Consider the following 23,161-nt stretch of genomic DNA (forward strand, 5'->3'; position numbering starts at 1 on the left):
CCTCACGTTTTCAGATTTGGAGTTCAACTTTATCAACACAAAGAGAGATGGTCAGATTGAGGAAAATCAACAAGAGAATTACAAATAATCCAGAATTCAAATTCACTAAGTTAGAGTTGTAGATATTTTCCAGTGACCCTAGTGTCCAATGTTCAGGACACCCCTCCCTAGAGTCAGGGGATGTGGAACAAAGTGTTAATCATCAGACAGCTGAAAATGAGCATGGAAAAAGAACAAAGGAGGGTGGGGGCTGTCAATGAGAGAAATATTTCATCTAGGCCAGGGAAAAGTCCTGCCTCAAGCCAGAATACTCTGTGTATCTCTTCATTCAACAAATATAAATTGTGCGTCTACCATGTTCCTAGCAAACCCTGTCATCTCTACGTTCAAAATGAATTCCAAATCCTGTACTTCCTGCCATCTTCACAGTAACCATTGATGGAAGAGTCTCCCCAACTAGTCTCCCAGCGTCCACCCCCTCCCCGATACAGTCCATTCTTCACCCACCTGTCAGACTGCTCCTTTTAAAATGTGAGTCAGATCATGATGTACCTCAGCTCAAAACCCTCCATTGACTTCCTACATGTTGGAATAAAACGCCAAATCCCTTTCTTGGGTTGCTAGGCCTATATGATCTCACCCCAGCTCTCTGATCTAAATTCCCACCACTGCCCACATCACTCACTCCACTGTAACTACAGAGGCTTCTCTCCAGCTCCTGGAACAATCCAAGATCACCTTTGCCTCAGGACCTCTGCACATACCTCTCCTACCTGAATAATTTATTCCCAGATATCTGCACGGCTCACTGTGCTCAATGCTTAAATGTTCATGCTTAACTGTCACCTTATTGTGGAAGCTTCCGTGACCACCCTATCTAAAACAGCATCCTTCCATCACTTTCTGTTCCCCTACCCTGAAGAATTTTTCCTTAACCATCTGACAAGTTTTCTGTCTTTCCCCAGTAGAAAATAAACCACGAATTTTACCTGTTTTTGTTTATTGCTATATCCCTGGTTCCTAGAATGTTGCCTGGAACATGATAAATGTTTCAAATATGTTTGCTGAATTAAGGGTGAATACACATAGGTTATGAAATAATTCTGTTCGCTAGAGAGGCATATTGTTTGGTAGCTTGGGACTTTTCTCTGGCCTCAAAGAAATAGCTTTTTGGGACTCTTGATCTCCCTTTGCTTTTTTCCAGTTTTTTTTTTAATGTATCAGAATATGTAATGGGTCACTAGCATATTTATGATTATCTGGTTTTTTTATTTTTAGTTGCTCACTTCTACATAAGTTGAGTTGTGATGGGTGAGTGAAGGGCAGCCATTCAGCAGGGTCTATAGGTGTATCAGAAAACATAGCTGACATGTCTGGCCTATATGTAAACCATACCAATCTTATACCTTAGTTTACACAACTGGGATATTGCTTTAGATTATTGTCCACCTTCTTCATTGAGGCCTCTTCTCTACCTTTAGTTGTGGAGTTTGTTCTGCCAGTCTTCAGTTGTTGTTTTTTTAATTTGGGGGATATTTAGGATGATTTGATAGTTATCTAGTTGTACTGGTGGGAGGAGGTGAGTCTAGCGTCCTCCTATTCTGCTACCACCTTCCCCTCGTCCAATCTCCCTTTGCTTGCTCCATGCCCAGCATGGAGCCCAACGCGGGGCTTAAAGTTATGACCCTGAAATCAAGACCTGAACTGAGATCAAGTGTCAGATGCCTAACTGACTGAGCCACCCAGGTGCCTCTCCCTTTGCTTTATGACGAACAAGGTAAGGTATGTGATAAGAAAAGAGGGATTAAGGTAAAACCAAGATTTTTAGCAAGAGCAAATGGAAGAATGGAATTTCATTTCTGAGTCAGGGAGGAGCAGATTTGGAGGCTGGGAACTGAAAACCAGCAGTCCATTTTTGAACATATAAAGTTTAAGATGCCTTTTGGATATCCAGTGGAGATGTTCACTAGGCAGGGAGATATAACAGTCTGTAGTTCAGGAGAGACATCCAGGCAGAGTATAGAAATTCTGCAGCATTCAGAAGGTATTTAAAGTCGTGGAAGTCTGTCAGTCCTCTTGGGGGTAAGCACAGACATGTAAGAGTGGAGTTCTGAAGACTAAACCCTGAGATGCTCCAGCATTAGAATTCAGGGAGATGGGAAAATAGCAGTGGAGGACACAATAAAGGGGAGCAAAGAAAAAAAGTTACCAGTTGAAGAAGGACAGAGGTCTAGGAAGGATTTCTTATATATGAGAAATATTATAGCATTTCTGATGCAATGGAAATGATCCAGTGAAAAGGGAAAAATTAATGATGCTAGAGAGATGAACAATTGCAGGAATGAAGTTCTAGAGTAGGGAAGAGGGGCTGGATCCAGTGCAGAGGCAGTGAGACTGACTTACATAGAAGCACAAAGAGTTCACCTATAAGCAGGAAGAAAGGCAGAGTCTATGCCAGAAGGTATATAGGTGTGATGGTAGAAGCTCTGGAAGTTCTTGTCTGGCTGCTTCTATCTTAGTGAAATAATCAATCAGAGCTATTGTTGGCATGCAGGAATCAAAAGGGTGTCTGATGTTCAAAGAAATATATTTGGTAGAGGTGAGGGAGTGGGACATTTGAAATTGGTTTTTGTTTTGGTTTTTTGGTTTTGGGGGGTTTTTTGTTTGTTTTTGTTTTTGTTTTTGTTTTGTGGGGAGTGCAATTGTTGAAATGACCAGGTTGAGGGTATGGCCATAGGAGTGCTGATTGAGGTGAGAATGGCAACAAGACTACATATGTGACTGGTCTTTCCCAATACAACCGGGGGCTGACAGATGTCTAAGTGACAACATTAGCTAGTTCCCTGAGCAACTTGAGTGTGCCAGACAATCTGTATGTCTCTCTCCTTTAATCCACACGACAACCCTGCAACAACCTGAACAATCAGAGATTGTTATCCTCCAATTGTTTTCACAAATGAAAAAAGTAAGGCTTGTGAGGTTTCATTAACTAGCTCAGGGTAACACAACAATACGGATGCAGGAGTCAGACTTGGCTCTTCTAACCCCAAAGCCAAACTCTTTCCTGTGTCTGTGCCATACCTCTCCAAGTGCTTCACCTGCAAGCTTTAGTCTACAAGCTACAAGAGACTTAGACCAGGAAGCCTTATGGTTCAATTTTTGTTTTATGAGGCTGAGGCAGAAGTCTGATCCAGAGGCTAAATGCTTCAGTCTCATGAGAGAATAAGCCTCTTTTCACTCTTGTAGTTTAGTGTCCCTTTGGGGCATTGAAAACCAACATGAAGAGTCAAGTCTAACAGTCAAGTCTAATAGCCTATTTGGGTTTGTTTAGTTCAGGGGTAACCTTAGTGGACTGTCCCAGCAGCTACCTTTGCCTTACTGTAGCAGGATACACTTGGAGAATCCTGTAGCATGGGCCAGGGGACTTCTTGGCCATTTACCTTTTTTTTTTTTTTTTTAGATTTTTAAAAATTTATTTACTTGAGAGAGAGAACACAGAGGAAGAGGGGGAAGCAGATCCCTGCCGAGCAAGAAGCCTGATGTGGGACTCGATCTCAGGACCTTGGGATCATGACCTGAGCTGAAGGCAGATGCTTAACCCACTGAGCCATCCAGGTTCCCCATGCCATTTACCACATTGTAACCTGTCCTTCATCTAGAAAAATGTGAGGCCTGATACCCTGTCTCTGGTATTCCCAGAGTGTCCTACTGCAAGTCCAGGGTTTTCTATCCCCAGGAAGAAATTTATACAAGTGATAAGGGAAGAAAGTAGAGACATGAAAGTTTTCACAAAATTCATTTCTTGCTTCAGATGGGAGAAATTTGCATACATTCTGCTTTGTAATAGTTCTACTAGAGAGTAGGGGAATCCTACCTCTCGGTGCTCCAAATGAGAAAATTGCAATCAAATATCATTGCTGTTACTCATCTAAACCAGAACCATCCAATAGGAGTTTCTGCAATAAAGGAAGTATTCTGTCTGTGCTTTCCAATTTGGTAGCCATTAGTCACATACGGATGTTGAACACTTAAAATGTAGCTAATAAACTGAGGAACAGAATTTTTTATTTTATTTAATTTTAATTTATTTAAATTTCAATTTAAGCCATCTGTGGCTAGTGGCTACCATACTGAACTGCACAGATCTAGATTATAAAACAAGAGGCCAAGCCACCTCACCCCTTTGAACACAGTGACCAAGTTTGCCCACAGAACCTTGCCATGAAGACCCTTGCTTCATCCATTGAGAGGAGGGTCTCTACTGCTCACACCTGCTGGACAAAAAACAGAAAGCCCATGTAACCATATTCTATTACTACCACAAATTACTGTAAACTTTGAAGGTTAGAACCCATATTTACTGTCTCACAGTTTCTGTGGGTCAGAAGTCCAGGTACAACGTAGGTCAACAGGGTTCTCTGTTTAGGGTCTCACCAGGCTCAAGTCTAAGAGTGGGTGGGGCTGCTTTCCTTTCTGGAGGCTCCCAAGAAGAATCTGCTTCCAAGTTCATTCAAGTCCTGGGCAAAATTCAGTTTTTTGCTGTTGTAGGACTGAGGTCTCTGCTTGCTTGCTGATTGTCAGCTAGGGGCCGCCCTTAGCTCCAAAAGGCCTCTCTCTGGTCCTTGCACATGTCCCCCCCTAACTCAGATCCAGCAACGGTGCATCAAATCATTCTCATACTCAGAATCTCTCTGCCTTCTTCATCTGCCCTCAGCTTTGAAGGGTTCACGTAACTACACTGGATCCACTCACATAATCTCCCTATTTTATGGTCAATTGATAAGTAACCTTAATTACATCTGCAAAGCCTCTTTTGCCAATTAATATAGCATAAGCACAAGAGTATTATCAGGGAGCAAAAACCTTGGAACCAAAATTCTACCTATCACAACCAGATAGCTGAGAAACCAGTGAGATAATAGCTAGCAATTATTATGTGTTTTCTAGAGTAGAAAATAAAAAGGACTTGTTAGAAAAAAAAAATTTTAAAACAACATCTTTTGAATATTTTCTCTCTCTTAGAATCCTGAGTCATTTGTCTCACTTAATCATTATGAGAAATGGGCTGAGTGGTGGCTATCCCTGATCTCTGTCAAGGATCCCCAGACACTTCAGTTTGCAAGCCTTGGAGGGTCTAACTCTTTAGAATCGCTTCCAGCAGAGGAAACAGAGCTGTTACACCACCTTGAAGGTCCTTTCCCATCACAGCAGAACCTACCAGCAATTTCAAGCGCTCTTTCTGGTTTAGCCAGTGCTCAGTTAGATATTAAGTCCTGATAAGAAGTGGAGGCTGTTAATTAATGAACAAACCTTACATGCAAACTAAGCTACTCAGCTCAAGTTAGCAAATTCCAGTAAGAAATGAAGTGAATGGAAAAATACTTCCTTCTAATTAGGTGAAAAGAAACACTGAGTTTTCAAGTCCAAAACAAAGAGCTGCTTTGTGTTTGTCCTCCTCCTGGAGAGAAGGGAGAAAGGTATCTTTGAGCGAGGAATTCAGGGAGAGAGAGAGAAAGAGAGAGAGAGAGCTGAGGGAGCACCAGTCTGTTACCTGAAAGAGAGCAAATGAAGGACAAGCTGCTTCATTTTCCAAGAGTAAGCACCCAGGTCTGGGAAGAACCCATAAGAATTCGCTCAAGGGGCCACAATGTTGAGAACATGTAAGAACCAAGGCCTGGATGAAGAGGTCACCAGGAGTGCTCAAAGCTGTCTACTTGGTACTTACCCCAGGTATACCAATCTGCTTTCCTTACTTGAGGCTGGCTCATGCTGAAGCACAAAACAACCTTACAGCCATGTTGTCTCACTTTTCAGCTCCAGGCAGAGGCCTCTGGTTGCTGACTAGACCATAGGGTGAACAGCACCTAGCCTCAGACACCACCTGGCACCCACTCCGCAGGGGCTTAGAAATCCCTTATGCTGGAGACCCAGACAGGCTCTCTAGACTAGTTAATGGTGCCTTATGACCTCTCCACCACTAGCATGGTTCATGTCCACCCTGAATGCCAGCCTATCTTATGGCCTGTCTTTCCCTGGTACTATCACCTCCATCTTCCCCTTGGCTCAGCCTCTTACTTTTCCCTTCCAAAACCCAACCCTTGCTGCTGGCCTTCTGGAGCCCTCATCCATTGATAAACGCCCTTCCCTATGACCTAAGAACACACTGGACTCCTTTCTCCTCCTACCTTAACTGAAACATGACCCTTGTTGAAGGACCCTGCCTTTCCTGCAGCCCCCTGGGCTGAGGATGCTTATTCTTCCATTCCACACATGCCCCAGGGCTATGGGAAGAGGGGCTTAGTTACTCTTCTGGCTCCACATTACCGCACCCAAACCCTTATTCTTCATTCAGTTATCAAAACTCTCCACCCTTTGTTGTGCCCATGGTTTTCATCTGTCCTTCTCTTGATCACTCGTTCCACATTCACTGGAGCTCAGTGAAACTCTTCTCCCCAGTCCTGCCAAAGCTGCAGGTGACCTCCATCTCCTTCCCCTTTACCAGCCACTCCTGTGGCTTTGCCCTGAATGCAATCATTACCCACAACTGTTTCAACTCTGCCAACTTAAACTCTAATATCCCATGAAAAACCATTACCAGACCATTTTCTAGTTCTCTCTTTTAAGGAAAACAACTACTTTTTGCCCTCATGTAGAGTGCTAAGCCATGGGTTCCTCGATTCTGTTCTAATCTATTTCCCATCTGCTCTATCTCACCTCCTTAGGTGCTGCTTATTAAACCAGCATTTCACCACTGTCTTCCACTGATCCAGCCAGAGAAGGCAACACCTGAGAACAGGCAAGCTTATCTGTAAATGAACACTATAAAAATAATGATCAACGCTCTGTATAAAATAAATATTAATAAAATAACACTTCTAGTGTTCACATTAGCCAGATAATCCTAAGATTATCCTAAGGTGCTGGCTAATATTTAATGACTAACAGGTCTGAACAAAAGCATGTCAGAGGCCTATAGGGAAACTCTACTTGGATTCTGATAGAGCCCCCAGATGCTAACATCACCTCCCAGTCAGATTTTGAGCAATATTGGAGCAGTAGAACTTAGAAGATCCTATCTGGGAACAATTTAAAATTTTATTATCCAATGAGTGTGTTTTCTGTCAGCCCTATCCTAATGCCTTCTCAAAGAATTGTCATAATGTCCTCAAGGGAATTATCTCCATTTCAACCTAACTCTCCATCCACCTTGTATCACTTTTCTTCTTTTACCATAACCTAGAAATAGATCTTAACATCAAACTATAAAAAGCCATTTATATCCAACATTCTTGCCAGAATGTATTAATGTTAACCTTCAAATCACATCTCTGCAGGAAGCCTTGGCCATAACAGGTAGGCCTTGCCGTTGGGATGGCAGGCAACTTTGCCTCTTCCTTCTCCGCTTTGAGCCATGGCTCTCTAAAGCTGATACCAAGAATGTTACGAAAACACGACTGTCAGAGTTTGTATCCAATAAAGAGTTAGGCAAATGGTTGCTAGGAGATTGTAAGAAAGAATAGGAATGGAGGGCAAAAAAGCTAGAGATGAGGGAAAAGGGGGACCCAGAGGGGATCAACAACAAAACACAAAGATCTGAGCCCAATGTAACAGACTCAGCCCAGTTACAGGCCGGGGGTTGAGGGGTCACGGGAAAGAACCATTCAAAAGAACTGGATTGACAGAGCAAGGGGCTCTGGGTAAATGAGAATCACTGAGGCCTTCTGTTCACTGAGGCACAAGAAGGATAGAAGAACAAGCCCAGCCTCAGGAAACAGGCTGGCAGGATCAAGGTATGAAGCAGGCCCATCCACCTGGCAGACACACAAGGATAAGGCTTTCTACCTGACATCTGTGACCTGGGTACCCAGGCATAAGAGAGCTTGGGAGGAATTACCCTCTCCCTGATGGAAGATGGCCACATGGAGCCTCGCACCTCTGTCTGCAGGTTTAAAAGAACCAAAATGTTGTAAGACAAAAACTATTGATCTGCCAGTCTCCTTTTGAAAGGTGTAGCACTCTGATGATACATTTGGGTAAAGGCTATTAGTTCTTCATTTATTCATGGATCATTTACTGAAAACCTAACACGTGCTAAATACAGAGCTAAGTGCTGAGGAGACAAGGACAAATATATTCATGTAGAGGTATTCACAGTTACCTCCTGTCCTTCTACCAACACTCCTAGCCCCTGCAAGGAGCTCACATATTAAACTTGTGGAGCCTCGTTGTGGTCATCAGGAGAATGGGTAGAAGAGAAAACTGAAAGACGTCAAGGGAGACCATATGATAAAGAATTGAGCCATAGATGACTGGAGGAGTAGAGAGCAGAGATCTGGAGGAGAGAAGAATGGAGAGACAGAGAAAACATGTGAGAGAGGGCAGAGTTGAGGTGGTGAGAAAATTGGGAGCAGGTGGGTCAATAAATGGACTTGTGGACTTGGGGAGATGGATCATTAAAAGCCAGAATAGCATGGGGAGAGAGAGAGAGATTGTATTTTCTGCCCATGGTCTCTGGGAGACTTTATGAACTTCTTTGTGATTGGAATTGTGTTTTACTCTTGGATGCCACACAATGATAAAACTGCTTACAAGGTGACCCGACTTTTTGGAGATTACAAAATAAGACATGGTCCCTGCCCTCCAGGGGCTCAGAGTCAAACAGGAGAACAGACATTTAACATAAAATAACACAATAAAACCTTGCAAGTGCTGTGTCCTACAGTTACATAGGCATGGGATGGCAAATGAGAGAGAGGCCACCTAGCTCAAGGATAGCCAGATGTTCTCTCCGCTGGAGCTTAGGAGGGGATTTTTTTTTTAGTTCCCAAATCAATGACCAAGAGCAACCTATGCCTCAGTGCTGGACGAGAAGAAGCAAAAAATCCAAATTCCCTCCGCGAACTGATCAGAATTCTATCACCTCCCATGCTCACCGGAGTGTCTGTCAGGCAGTGGCCGGCTTGGACTCACTGAGGGCTTCCTTTTTCCTTTTTTGACTGAGAGCTCCCTGGGCAGGACATATCTTCTTTTCTACTCCAGTATCACCTAACAAAGGAAAACATGTGTAGACTGAGGCGTTAGCATAAGAGAACTCAGTACCAAATCTTGAAAGCATGGAAGGGGAAAACGGATGAATGCTAAATGAAGCCTGAAATTATATAAGTGAAACACAAAGTCAGCCCCAGAGCTGCTGCAATATTATAGCTGAGGTTTGCATTGAGTTCGCTACCCCCAGGCAAAGGAAGGACTTAGAGTTTCCAAGCAGGGCTGAAGCAATCACTCCGCTGGTTTGTGCCAGCCAAGTGACTCACTCTCAAACCTGTTTAATATGAAACAGCATTAGGAGACTGGATATAGCCTCAGGGAGATCAGCTGCTAACCAGCTCAGATTATAGCTGCAATCCCTCAAACGCGGCCACTTAAAGTGTCTCCACATGTCTTCGGTGGCACACAACACTGTGCAGGGAAGACACTGTCCTTGAAGTAGAAAGATCAACGTTCTGGTTTCCATTCTGTAGCAGTTTGTCATGTGACTTGGGCCAGCCTCATCTGGAAAATGAGGCTGATGCCTTGTCCATAAAATGGGGCGATACCTTCCCTGCCCCCTCCCTGTGGTCGTTTTGAGCACTGAATGAGAAATATGAAAATTAAGTGAGGTGATGAAAATGGCAGAGAGCTGTGTACCAGGTATTACCGTTACACACAGTATCATAAATCTCCTTTTATGTTTTCATTGGTACTACAGGGAATTTCTTTAAATGGCAGAAATGAGGAAATAAACACAACAAGAATTTTGCTTCATACTTTAATATCGCCAGTGTTGAAAGCACCAATTTAGCCAGTTATTGTGGACTTTTGTCATCCAGGCAGTAAATTGGAGTCTTCTCAAGATTAGAGCTCCCCTCGTCAGTGTTATCTGAGGCTGGTGATCCATCAGACCATCTCTGATATTCTTCCAGCAAGAACTTTAAAGAGATCCCTGTTAGGGAAATTTATCAAACTATTTCTCCCATTTGCAATTACAGGGACAAGAAAATAAACAAAAGGATCTTTCTTTCTTTGTTTTCTTTGCTTCTTCTTCTTCTCCTCCTCCTCTTTCTTAATTCTTTTTTTCTCTACTCCCATTTCTTTTTTATTTATAATAATATTTTTTATTATATTGTTAGTCACCATACAGTACATCCCTAGTTTTTGATGTAAAGTTCCATGATTCATTACTTGCGTATAACACCAGTGCACCACGCAATACGTGCCCTCCTTACTACCCGTCACCAGCCTATCACATTCCCCCTCTCTACTCCCATTTCTGTCTCCCAAAGGAACTGTGTGATGTGGGTGAGGTGAGTGAAGCACTTGCCTGGGATGAATATTTTCATTGGCTGCTAAAACAACCTCAAAAATCAAGATAAATATATATATACATTTTTTATTTTTTATGTTTTTAAAGATTTTATTTATTTCTTTGAGAGAGAAAGAGAGAGAGCATGGAGCATGAGCAGGGAGTGGGGGAGGCTGAGGGGAGGGGCAGAGGGAGAGAAAAGCAGACTCCCCTGCTGAGTAGGGTTCCCGACCTCGGCTTGATCCCAGGACCCCAAAATCATGACCTGAGGCAAAGGCAGACACTTAACCGCGTAACCAACTGAGCCACCCAGGAGCCCCTATATACACTTTTTAAAAAAGATTTATTTATTCATTTGAGAGAGAAAGAGAGCACATGTGTGTGAGCAGGGCAAGGGGTAGAGGGAATGAGAGAGACAGAGGGAGAGAGAGAGAGACAACTCGAAGCAGACTCCACACAGAGTGCAGAGCCTGAAGCAGGGCTCGATCCCAGGACCCTGAGATCATGACTTGAGCCGAAACCAAGAGTGGGATGCTCATCCGACTAAGCCACCCAGGCACACCAAGATAAATATATCTTAATGAATATTTTTGAAGACAAAATTAATGACAAAAAGCCATGATGAGCAAAATACCAAAATTTTAAATAAAATCAGTGGCAGTGCCATGCCAAGACATATTGAAGCCTGAGGCAAGAGGAAGAAATCAGTAGTACTGATCCCATCTTTATTTAAGATTGGCTTTTTTGTTCATCATGGATTTTTGCCTTAATTTTGATGTATCATAGATAGCAATTTTTTCTTTCCTGGTAATATTTAAAATTATAGTTTGCCTTAGTATGAAGGGCATCTTAAGTTTGGTTAAATGTTTTCCATGTGGTATATGGAGCAAGCATGACTCCTGGCAGTCAAACTCAGCTTGGCTTTGTCTCCCGCCGTTTCCAAACACGAATTCAGTGGAAGTCACCTTCCCTGCTCCTGAACGAAAGCTCTGTGAGTCTTGTGGCTTTTCTGCTCACTCTTAAATAATGGACAAGTCCCACAGTCATTTTAAGTCACACACACAGTCTCGGTTTAGCAATTACAGTGCATAATCCCCTGAGATAATCAAAACTCACAACTTCACTTAGTGGTAAATCTCCCCCTCCATCAGCCCAGGCCTGGCAGCTGGCAGCAGGCAAAGCTTCAAAGAAGGGCCTTCTGCTGTCTGCTCTCTCTACCTGTCTCCCTCGCCCACTTAATACCTGCCGTTTTATTCTCCCCACACCTGGTAAGGACTTGTCAGCGAAGAGAGGAAGGAGATACATTAGTTCTTACCTGACTGGGTGGCTTCACATTCTCTGGGCCAGAAAGACGGTTAACGGGGACCTTCCTCCTTGGGGCATCTCTGTTGGCTCATTAGTGCTTCCTTCTACCTCCAGGTATCTGGAATGTTTGTCCCATTTGGATGGCAGCTACATGGAAAATTCTAAATTTTCTTAATTTTTTTTTTTTTAAAGAACTGTGGGAGAAAATAAGGGGGGAGATTCCTAACTCTACATGAAAATATCCTCTGCTGGATAGAAACCTCTCTCTCTCCCTTTCTCTCTCTCTCTCACACACACACACACACACACACACACACACTCTCTCTCTCTCTCTCTCTCATTTTACTACCAACCATTCCTGCTCTCCAGGCCTTCATTTTTATCACCTCTATAGACTTATAAAAATAAAAGTTTGTCTAGATGAAGATAAACTTTCTTGCCCTGTCACATGCTAGTTTATTTCTCACTCCTTCTGAATAAACAGAGAAATCTCCCACTGGTTTCTAATTTCTTCAAGAATAAATGGCCCTGGCCAGAATCCAGTCCACTCCCAGTCCCCTGGGAACTTGTCAAGAGAACGAGAACATCTCTGCCCTCGACCTCTACGGCAGAAATCAACAAGAGTCCCAGGGCAAGAAAGGCACTGTAAAAACAGCAGTGCCACCAAAGGCAGAAAACACTTCTTGTACTCAACACTGAGAGTCCCACTATACTGCCTGTCTCCAGGCACTGGAACTGAAGAGAGAAGAATGTTGCAGAGGCTAACCAGTTGTCCCCACTTTAGTAAAATAATTGCCTTCATTGTTTAGCTTCACAATGCTGGGAATATATTGTTTATATCCTGGAGCACTCATTTTCTGTACCAAATCTTTAATATTCTGCTTTATTGATAATTTTTAAATGTGTGGTTCTACTTTGCCTTCAAGAATCTATAGAGGTTGGAACAGGGACACAATGTGAATCCCCACACATTCCAAAGGACCTGCCCTCATTCAGGATGTCTGAAGCAAAACACTTTTCCAACATGACAAGTGTCAGGATCACAAGGAAGAGAAAACAGCTAGCTGTGGGCAGATATTGCAGATAAATCCAAAAAACCAATGCAGATTCCACACCCTTTGTGACTTTGGCTGGTTTTCACAGTTGGGGAGCTGCTTGCAACAGCTGGCTGGGCCTGGGAGGCAGCGCATTGAGTGTGGGAGTAACAGAAGGGGGATGGGCCGAGTGACAGGCATCTGTTCCAGGAGTCAAGTCTGTAGTCACCGATTTCCCTCACTTCCTTCAATCTCCTTCTAATATTCGTCCCAGAGGGATTAATAAAAATGAACAGAAAATGGTAATAGATGAGACAAGTTTTAAAAAATGTGAAAAACGTGAAGAATCTCACAGTACAGAAATGGAATTCCATTACGCCATAAGCTCAGACGGAGGGAAAAAATCGCATCTTTATTTTCACTAACCTGTAACTGAAAATGTAGCATTTCCTTCGATTATAAATGGAGGCAATAAACCACAGCAGTCTTAGTAGTACTGATGACTTTGTCACTAGTAGAATTTATAGGTATTTTCAAAATAATAATCTTTATGGTTGTTGCAAATATCTTGAAATATCATTTTTGTTCACCATTACTGTGAAATTATGATAGTAATTAAATTTGTCATGAGATCTGGATATTTAATCTGTTAACAAAGAAGCATATATAAATGTACTACACATTTGTTTTAATATTTTGATAACTATATTTCAATAATTGGTTTCCTTTGTGAAATAGATTTTAGAACATTATTCTAGGAAGAGATCCATAGGCTTCATCAGACTGCCAAAGGGGTCTATGGATCCCAAAACATCAAGAACTCTTTCATTAGGCGGTTGCAGACTAGTTGGGATGGGGAGGGAGGTGGGTGCAAAATCCTATCAACCCAAATCCAAAAATGTTTGAAAAAGGTTTGGGGGGAAAAGAGGGGTGAGGGGTCAAGATATAACCTTAGGTATATCTAGGGACTATGCAATTCACTAAGTAATGAAACAAGATAAATTCCAGCTGAAAGGCATATATTTAAGGATTCTTTTGGTAAAAAACCCAACTATATAAGAAGGGATCCAATCTGTCAGAGTGTAGTTCGGGAGGAATAATTCTGGATGGTGAACCTAGATCTAGGGCCCAGTGCCCTAACTGCTAAAAAACCTATAAATATATAATAGTCTCACATCTTCTCCAAGTAACTAATGGTAACTCAGTTGGGTAAGCATCCTTTTCATTCTGGGAAGAAATCTAGAAATAAAAATAATAGAGGCTTTCGTAATCAATTTTCACTTAAATTATTAAATTAACTAACCTTCTCCATTCCTTCTATAAAACCTTCCAACTGGTGCTAAGGCACGCTGAATACTTGCAGACAGTAGGCTTCTCTCTAGTACACTGGCACATTCTCTAAACACAATAATAAGAAAATAAACAACTCAATTAAAAATAGGGCAAAACCCACCCAATTATTTTATTTATTTTAAATGTGGGCTCCATGCCCAGCTTGGAGCCCAACACAGGGCTTGAACTCACTACCCTGAGATCAAGGCCTGAGCCAAGATCAAGAGTTGGACACTTCACCAACCGAGCCACCCAGGCGCCCCTAAATCCATCCAGTTATTAAAGTCCACTAGATAGCTATCTCTCTGACAATCCCACATAGTAATCAAAACAGTGTGTTATTGGCAAAGGAAGAGATAAATGAATCAATGGAACCGAGTAGGGAACCCAGAAACGGAGCCATACAAATATGCCCAAATGATTTTTTAAAATAGACTTATTTTTAAGCACAGTTTTTGATTTATAAAAAATATTAAACAGATAGCACAAAAAGTTCCCATTTATTGCATCCAGTATCCCTCATTATTAACATCTTATATTAGTATAGTACATCTATTATAATTAAGCAATAAATATTGATACGTTAAAATTAAGAGTCATAGTGTATTCAGATTCCCTTTGTTTTTCGTTTTCATGTCTCCTTAGGCTCCTCTTATCTATGATAACTTCTCAGACTTTCCTTTTTTCGTGACCTTGACAGCTTTGAGGAGTACTAGTCATATACTTTGTAGGATGCCCTGCTTTCGGAATGTGTCTGATGTTTTTCTCATGGTAAAACTGGAGTGATGGGTTATTGGAAGGAAGATTACAGAAGTAACGTGCCATTTTTATCACATCATTTTAAGAGTCAATATTTATCAACATGATTTATGATTTGATGTTGAGCTGGGCTGAGGTAATGTTTGTCAGATTTCGCTATTCTAAAGGTGCTTTCCCCCTATTTTCAGACTACAGTCTTTGGAAGAAAGACACTATGCACAGCCTGCACCTAAGGAGTAGGGATTTATGTTCCTCTCCTTGAGAATAAAGTATCTGCATCAATCATTTGGAATTCTGAGGGGGAGATTTATCTATTCTCTCCTATTTATTAATTGTTCAATCACGTAACTCAGTATAGGTTCATGGATATTTATTTACCTGGACTATAATCTAATTCTACTCCATTTATTTTTTGTTCAAGTTGTTCTAATCTTGGTCATTAGGAGCTCTTCTAGTGGGGTTCTGTGCACATTTGACATAGCCCCATTCGTGTGTTTTTGCTTTTTCTTTAATCACTTCCTTATTTCTGATACTACAAAATGCTCCTGGATCATCTTATATATTTTCTTCCCTAGTTCTAGGATAAACCATTTCTCTAAGGAGCCCTATTCCTTTTACCAGCGAGTGGTATTAGAAACCCCAATCTGGGGATCAAGAGTACTGCTTGCTATTGGATGCCGAACTGATTTTTGACAACCATTCAAAAGCTAGCCAATAGAGGAAGGATAACCATTTCAACAAATGGTTCTATAGCAATTGGACATCCAAAGGCAAAGAAAAGGAAGGAAAGGAAGGAAAGGAAGGAAAGGAAGGAAGGAAGGAAGGAAGGAAGGAAATCAACGTAAACCTAATGTATTTTTGTAAAAAAATTAACTCAAATGAATCATGGCTGTAACGTAAAATGTAAAAATGTAAAACTTTTATAAAAAATAGTAGAAAATCTTCAGGATCTAGGAGTAGGCAAATAGTTCTTTGACTTAACACCAAAACATGATCCATAAAAGGAAAAATTTATAAACTGGACCTTATCAAAATTAGAAACTTTTGCTTTGCAAAAACTGTATTAAGAGAATGAAAACACAAACTAGAGAATGGGAGAAAATACTTGCAAACCACGTATTTGACAAAAGACTAGTGTCTAGAATAAATACAGAAATCTCAAACTCTGCCTGAGAAAACAAAGAATCTAATTAGAAAATGGGCCAAAGACATGAACAGACATTTCACCAAAAAGAATATATAGGTGATAAATAAGTACATGAAAAATGTTCAATGTTATTAACCATTAGAGAAATGAAAATTTAAACAACAATGACATATCACTTTCAGATAAATGAAAAATATGTTCACACAAAAACCTGTATACAAATGTTTCTAGTGGCTTTTTTTCATAATGGCCCTGAACTGGAAATAATCTAGATATCCTTCAACAGGTGAATAGTCAAATAAACTGTGGTACACCCATAACATGGGATAGTACTCAGCAATACAAAGGAACAAACTAATGATACACACAACAACTTGGATGAATATCCAGAGAATTGTACAAAGATCAGTGGCTTCCAGGAGCTGGGGTTGGGGGAAAGGTGTGGAGGGATTGAGTACAAAGGAGTAGTACAAGGGAATTTTGAGGGATTATAGAAATATTCTCTACCTTGATCATGGTAGTGGTGGTTGTATGTTTGCAAGTGTTTGTCAAAACTCATTGGACTGTACACTCTACACTCAAAAGGATATATTTTATTGTATGTAAATTATAACTTAATTTTAAAAAACATGAAAGAGGAAGAAGCTTTTAAAACCAACTTCCACTTAATTTGATTACTAGATTAACCAACATTCCCCATTCCCTCTGTAAAATATACCATTTGATACCCAGGACACTTACAGCTGAGCGCTTACAGCTAGTCCCTCTCTAGTATACTGGTATTTTTTGCTCCCACTAGTTGAGCACAACACATACCAAAAATCAGTTGCATCTGTTTCCAAATCTACAGATGTTAGTTGTGTTTGCTATTATAATTACCTAATATAATTAAATATGACAAAAGACCATGCAATCTAAGTATGGAAAGGAAGGGTTACTGTTCCTATGAAAATTTGGTTATGCTTTAGAAAGACTAGTGAATGGCAACTTACTAAAAAAATTCTTTTCTTTTTTTCGTATTTATTTATTTATTTATTAATTTTAGAGAGAGTGGGGGAGAGAGAGAATCTCAAGCAGATTCCCCACTGAGCACAGAGCCAGACATGAGGCTTCATTTCAGGACTCATGACTTGAGCCAAAAATCCCAAGTTGGATCTTTAAATGACTGAGCCACCCAGGCACTCCTAAAAAAATTCTTTTTAAAAAAAAAGATTTTATCGATTTATTTGAGAGAGAGCAGGAGAGAGAGAGAGCATGAGCAGGGGGGAGAGGTAGAAGGAGAGGGAGAAGCAGGCTCCCCACAGAGGAGGGAGCCTGATGCTGACTGGATCACAGGACCCTGGGGTCATGACCTGAGCTGAAGGCAGACACTTAACCCACTGAGCCACTCAGGTAACCCTAAAAGGATTCTTAAACTGAAAGTTTAAGTTAATGAAAGATTGCAAGAAAATCTAAAAATCTAAAAATCAATCCACATTTACATTGCTTTGCAAGTGGCTTAAGTTTTTGCTCCATTTTAACATAATCCAAACTAAAAATCATGAAGGATGCTAAATGAGAGTGGTTTACGCAACAAAGATGTTTTGAAACTCTAATTAAACAGGCTCATACTCAAAGAAAGGGTATGGAAAATGAAGTATATTTCCACATTCTAAACTAAACATTTGTGTCTTCTAAACATTTAACTGAAAATATTGAACTGTACATGAACTATTACTTATGATTCCTCACTTTTGTTGAATTTACCAGCCAATCTTACAGTCTCTAAATAAGAGTGAAGAAGTGACTCAAACCTAAGATTCAACACCTTTTGTGTTGAGTTCTAGAATAAGTTATTTTTTAATCCCCTTGGCAATTTGGATGTATTTTATTTGACAGGTGGGATACTTGAAATGTTGAATTTAGACTTGTGATTTTAATTTTAAATGTTTAAAGGGATTTAATTGACAGTAGATTGGGGATTTTAATTTGAGACATGTAAAAGTTGAATTGATGATGTTTGTAAACTGTGTTTGAATTTTTCAGAGAATCTGAGGTACTAAGTCTATCACTTCTGAGTTATTAGGTTTGTAAATAGAGTTTAAGTGCTTAGGAATATTGGTTTATTAGAATGACAAGCTTGCTTTTTGAATGTTTGAAGTGCTTTAAAGAATCAAATATATTACGTTTGTAGCTATAGTTTGAAAAATCTAAGAATTTAATCGAGTTAATAATAAATGTTTAGGGAACTTAAACTACCATATTTATAAGCTAATTTTAAGTTATAATTGGATACATTTATAAATAAAACCATAAAGTTTAAAGTTAAAGGTCTAAGAAAAACTAGATTTTTAAACGGAGTACCTTTGATAAATTTGACATTTATTAAACAAAATTAGCTCTACGTGTGTTTGGGTTTTTTTCTTTCAGGATATAAAAGTTTGCCTTGTACATTAAAAAACTCAAATGATGAAATAAAGAGTCAACTTCTCCCACATTCTGGTTCTCACAAAAACTAGCTCATTAACATTCAAACAAAGAAAATCAAACACTTTATACACAGAGTTACCATATGACTCAGCAATTCCACTGCTAGATATATAACCAAGAGATACAAAGGCATATATCCGTACAAAGACTTATATGTGGGTGTTCATAGTAGCCTTATTTGTGACAGCAAAAATGGGAAGCAACCCAGATGGCCATTAGGAGGTAAATGAATAAATGAACTATAGGATGGCCATACAATGGAATATTATTCAGCAATAAAAAGGAATAAAGTACTGATACACACATCAGTACAACATGGATGAACCCTGAAAATGTTATGCCACATATATGAGAGAAACCAGATACAAAAGGCACATGTTATACGATTCTATTTATATGAAATGTCCAGAATACTTATCAATACAGAAAGTAGATCAGTTTGGTTGCCTATGGCCAAGAGTGAGGATGGGTGGAAATGAGAGTGGCTTAACAGTATGGGGTTTCTTTTGGGGTTGATGAAAATGTTCTAAAATTGATTTTGATGATGTTTATACATCTCTGTGAATATACCAAAAACCATCGAATTGTACATTTTAAGTAGGTGAATTATATGGTATGTGAATTAGGCCTTGAAAAAGCTGTTACAGGAAGAAAGGTGGGAAAGAAGGAAGGATGGAAGGAAGGAAAGAGAGAAGGAAAGAGGGAAGGAGTAAACAAAAAGAAAAGAAAGAAAATCAAACACAAACTTCAGACTTTTCAGATTTCCCAGAATAACCACATTACCCCTATGGGGAGACAGTATCTCTGGAGTCTCTTGCACAGATATCCAACAACCTTATTCTGTTGTTGATATCCTGCTTCTTCACATTGCACTCTAATTAAAATCTTGTGGTGCATCTGAGTGAGCCTAGGTCACATATGCTCCCCTAGCTACAAAAGATGCAGGGAAAGTGAGTTCTGGCTTCCATTTGAGAGTCAGGACTCCTAACACAGTAGAGATTCCCCAAATACAGGAAAGCTATATGTAATAGGTGCTGGGAAACTATAAGAATGTGACAGATTGTTCACTACGTTCAGCCACATGTTGAGAGTAAGTTAAAAGGGACAAGATGGGAGGAAGAGACCAGTTAGGTGGCTAGTACATGCCCACAAAGAGACATGGTGATCATCTGAGCTACCCATAACTGAGGAAGCAGTAGTAGAGAGGAGCAACCAGATTTGAGAAACAATTTGAAAGAAAAATCAAAACTTGGAGATTTGCTCCATAAGAGAGATGAGGGAGCAAGAGGTGTTAAGAATTTCTGGCCTAAATAACTGAGTGGATATTGGGATCTTGACCTAAGACAAGAAAGGAACAAGCGATGAGTTAGGGGAGTTAGGGGAAGAAGAAGGGAATACACTGAATTCTAGACATATTATTGGTTTCTAATATAATTCCACTCTGGTCAGGAACCATACTTTGTATGACTTGAATTCTTTTAAACTTACTGAGATTTGTTTTAGGGCACAAAATCTGGTCTATCTCGATAAATATTTTGTGTACTGGAAACTATGTGACTTCTGTTATTGGAAGGAGTGTCCTACAAATGTCAATTAGGTGAAGTTGCTTGATAGTGGTGTTCAAGTCTTCTCTATCTTTGCTGATTTTTGGTCAATTTGTCCTATCAATTATTGGGAGGAAGGTATTGAAATTTACAACTATTGATGGTAGATTTGTCTATTTCTCCTTGCTCCTATTTTTCCTTCATGAATTATTAAATGCATAAACACTTAAAATTGTTATGTCGTCTTGATGAATTGACCCCTTTATAGTATGAAATGACTTTGTTTACTCCTTGTAAATTCTTTATCTGAAATATTTTCTTTTGACTAGTTTTCTTTTATTTGCATAGTAAATCTCTTTCTATTCTTTTGTTTTTAACCTATTTGTGTCTGTGCATTTAAAGTGTACTCCTCTTAAGCAGTATCTTGTGTCATCTTTTTAACCCAGTTTCTGCCTTTTAATTGGGGGTGTTTGGTCCATTTACATTTGCTGAGATTATTGGTATGGTCTGGTTTAAGCCTATCATCTTAATTATTTTCTATATTTCCAATCTCTTCTCTGTGGCTTTTTCTTTTTTTTCCATTTTCTTTTGGGTTAGTTGAATTTTTTGTTTACGTTTTAACTCCTTTGTTGTTTTATTATTGTCTTACTATTTTAGTGGTTGCTTTAAGGTTGATAGTATAAATCTTTAACTTTTCAAAATCTACCTTCGAGTGAAATTATACCACTTCAAGTATAAGTATAGTATAAGAAATTTATAACACTGTACTTTTATTTCTGGCTTTTTTAAAAAAGATTTTATTTATTTATTTGTCAGAGAGACAGAGCGCATGCACAAGCAGGGGGAGTGTCAGGCAGAGGGAGAAGGAGGCTCCCTGTTCAACAGGGAGCCCAATGCAGGACTTGATCCCAAGACCCTGGGATCATGACCTGAGCCGAAGGCAGATGTTTAACCACTGAACCACCCAGGCGCTCCTATTTCTGGCTTTTTTGAACTTTATTGGTCATGTATTTTATTTATTTATGTTATAAACCTCAAAGTTAGGGCTGCCAGATCTAGCAAAGAAAACTATGGGACACCCAGTCAAATGTATGTTTCAGATAAATAATGAATAACTTTATAAAATACGTATGTTTCATGCAATATTTAGAGACACTTATACTAAAAAAGTAACATTTATCTAAAATTCAAATTTAACTGGGCATCCTGTATTTTATCTGGCAATCATAACCATAATACATTGTTTTTATTTTGTTTAGTCATTATCTTTTAAAGGGATTTTTACTCTTTAAAATAATACATAATTTAAATTTTTAAGTATGTTTATACATGCAGTTACTATTTACTCTTTTTATTCTTCCTTCTTTTTTGTATACTCATAATTCCATCTGATGTCATTTTCTTTATGCATGGAGGACTTTCTTTAGCATTTATTGTAGTGCAGGTCTGCTATGATGAGTTCTTTTAGCTTTCGTACATCTGAAAAAGTCTTTATTTTGCCTTTGCTTTTAAAAGATACTCTAGATGAGAGTAGAATTCTAAATTGATAGGTGTTTTTGTTTTTCTGGTTACTTTAAAGATGTTGCTCCACTATCTTCTTGCTTACATTGTTTCTAACAAGAGATCTACTGTCATCCTTTCTTTGTTCCTCTTGTATATAACAAGTCTTTTTTTCTCTTTGTTACTGATGTTGAGCAATTCGATTATGATATACCTTCATGTGGCTTTCGTTATGTTTCTTGTGTTTAGGGTATGTTGAAACTCTTAGATCTAGAGTATACAATTTTCATAAATTTTGGAAATTTTTGGTTGGGGGTGGGTGAAATATATGATGGGGACTTAGGAGTTCACTTGTCGTGATGTGCACTGGGTGATTAAAACACAAACTTAAAAAATTTTTCAGAAATTTTTGACCATGATTTATCCAAACATTTTTGGTCCCTATCCCTATATGTAAATGGGAGATCCCATTTACATATATATTAGACCACTTGATATTGTCCCAAAGCTCAGTGATGATCGTTTCATTCTTTTAAATCTTTATTCCCCTACATATGTTTCATTTTGGATAATTTCTATTGGTATGACTTAAGTTCACTAATGTTTTCTTTGGCAATGTCTAATTCGCCATTAATCTTATCCAGTGCATTTTTATTCAGACATTATAGTCTTCATCTCTAGAATTACAATTTTTTTTTTTATATCTCTTGTGTCTCTTTAACTTTTTGAACATTTGGGATACAGTTACAGTAACTGTTTTCATGTTCTTGTCTGCCAATTCTAACATCTATGAAAGTTCTGGGTCTGATTTTGAACAATTAACTTTTTATTATGGGCTGTATTTTATTAAATATGATCAAATCTCTAGTTCTATTATCAGTTTATGAGAAGAAAACGGGTAGAGAAACATGTTAACACCACAGGGGTACAATCAGTAAAGTGCAGAATGTGGGGGAACTCCACAGGACAAGCAATCAATATCTTCAACATATAAAGTGCAAGGAAAGAAAAGAATTTAAGAGATTTTGACCAAATGCAATGTGAGGACCTTGTTTGGATCCTGACCTGAAGAAATGAACTATATAAAACATTTATAAGAAAATTGGGAAATTTTTAACACTGATTAGATGTTAAGAAATTGTTAATTTTTAAAGATATTATAATGATTTTGTGGTTTTAAAAAATAGACTGTATTGTTCAGAGACACATAGCAAAGTATTTGGGGTAAAATAATATACTGTTTATGATTTGCCTGAAAATAGTCCAAGGAGGGAAAGAAAAGGTGAGGTTCAGATAGAACAAATTGGCCAAGGGATGATAACTATCAAAACTGAGTAATGCATACATAGTAGTTCATTATATTATTCTCTTTACTTTTGTAATATTTGATATTTTTCCATAATTTAAAAAAATCAGATGTTCTGTGTTTGAGAAGACTTGCTCTACCCTCTCCCTACTCCTAATAGAACTAAGTGTGCTCAGGACTGTTCCCCTACTGTCCAAATAAATTAAACACTCATTTATCTCCAAATCTTTCTCCCTAATTGTTATAAACCCTTGAGAGCAAAAATTGTCTTATTAATTTTCTATTCTTTGTATTCCCACCACCAACCACAGAGCCAGGGTGCTCAATAAATGGTAGCAAATTGGCAGCTCTCTCGCCCCAGTTTACCAAGGTGCCCATGACAGAGAGGCTGACTCTATCCTATTAAATCAAATTTCCAGTTAAGTG

The 23,161-nt window shown here is 39.2% G+C and overlaps 1 long non-coding RNA gene across 1 annotated transcript in view; it reads right to left on the reverse strand.

Annotated features, from left to right (window-relative positions):
• LOC123788403 (uncharacterized) overlaps nt 1-23,161 on the reverse strand; it is a 38,080-nt gene that overhangs the window by 13,589 nt on the left and 1,330 nt on the right. Inside the window, exons 3-4 of the long non-coding RNA XR_015727878.1 lie at nt 13,982-14,076; nt 8,934-9,045 (exon numbers count right to left, since the gene is read on the reverse strand). This is a non-coding gene — a long non-coding RNA (uncharacterized LOC123788403). The remainder of the gene's footprint in view (nt 1-8,933; nt 9,046-13,981; nt 14,077-23,161) is intronic.

This window comes from Ursus americanus, chromosome 20 (genome assembly GCF_024610735.1).
Source record: "Ursus americanus isolate L20-20 chromosome 20, mUrsAme1.1.p, whole genome shotgun sequence".
Taxonomy (NCBI): domain Eukaryota; kingdom Metazoa; phylum Chordata; class Mammalia; order Carnivora; family Ursidae; genus Ursus; species Ursus americanus.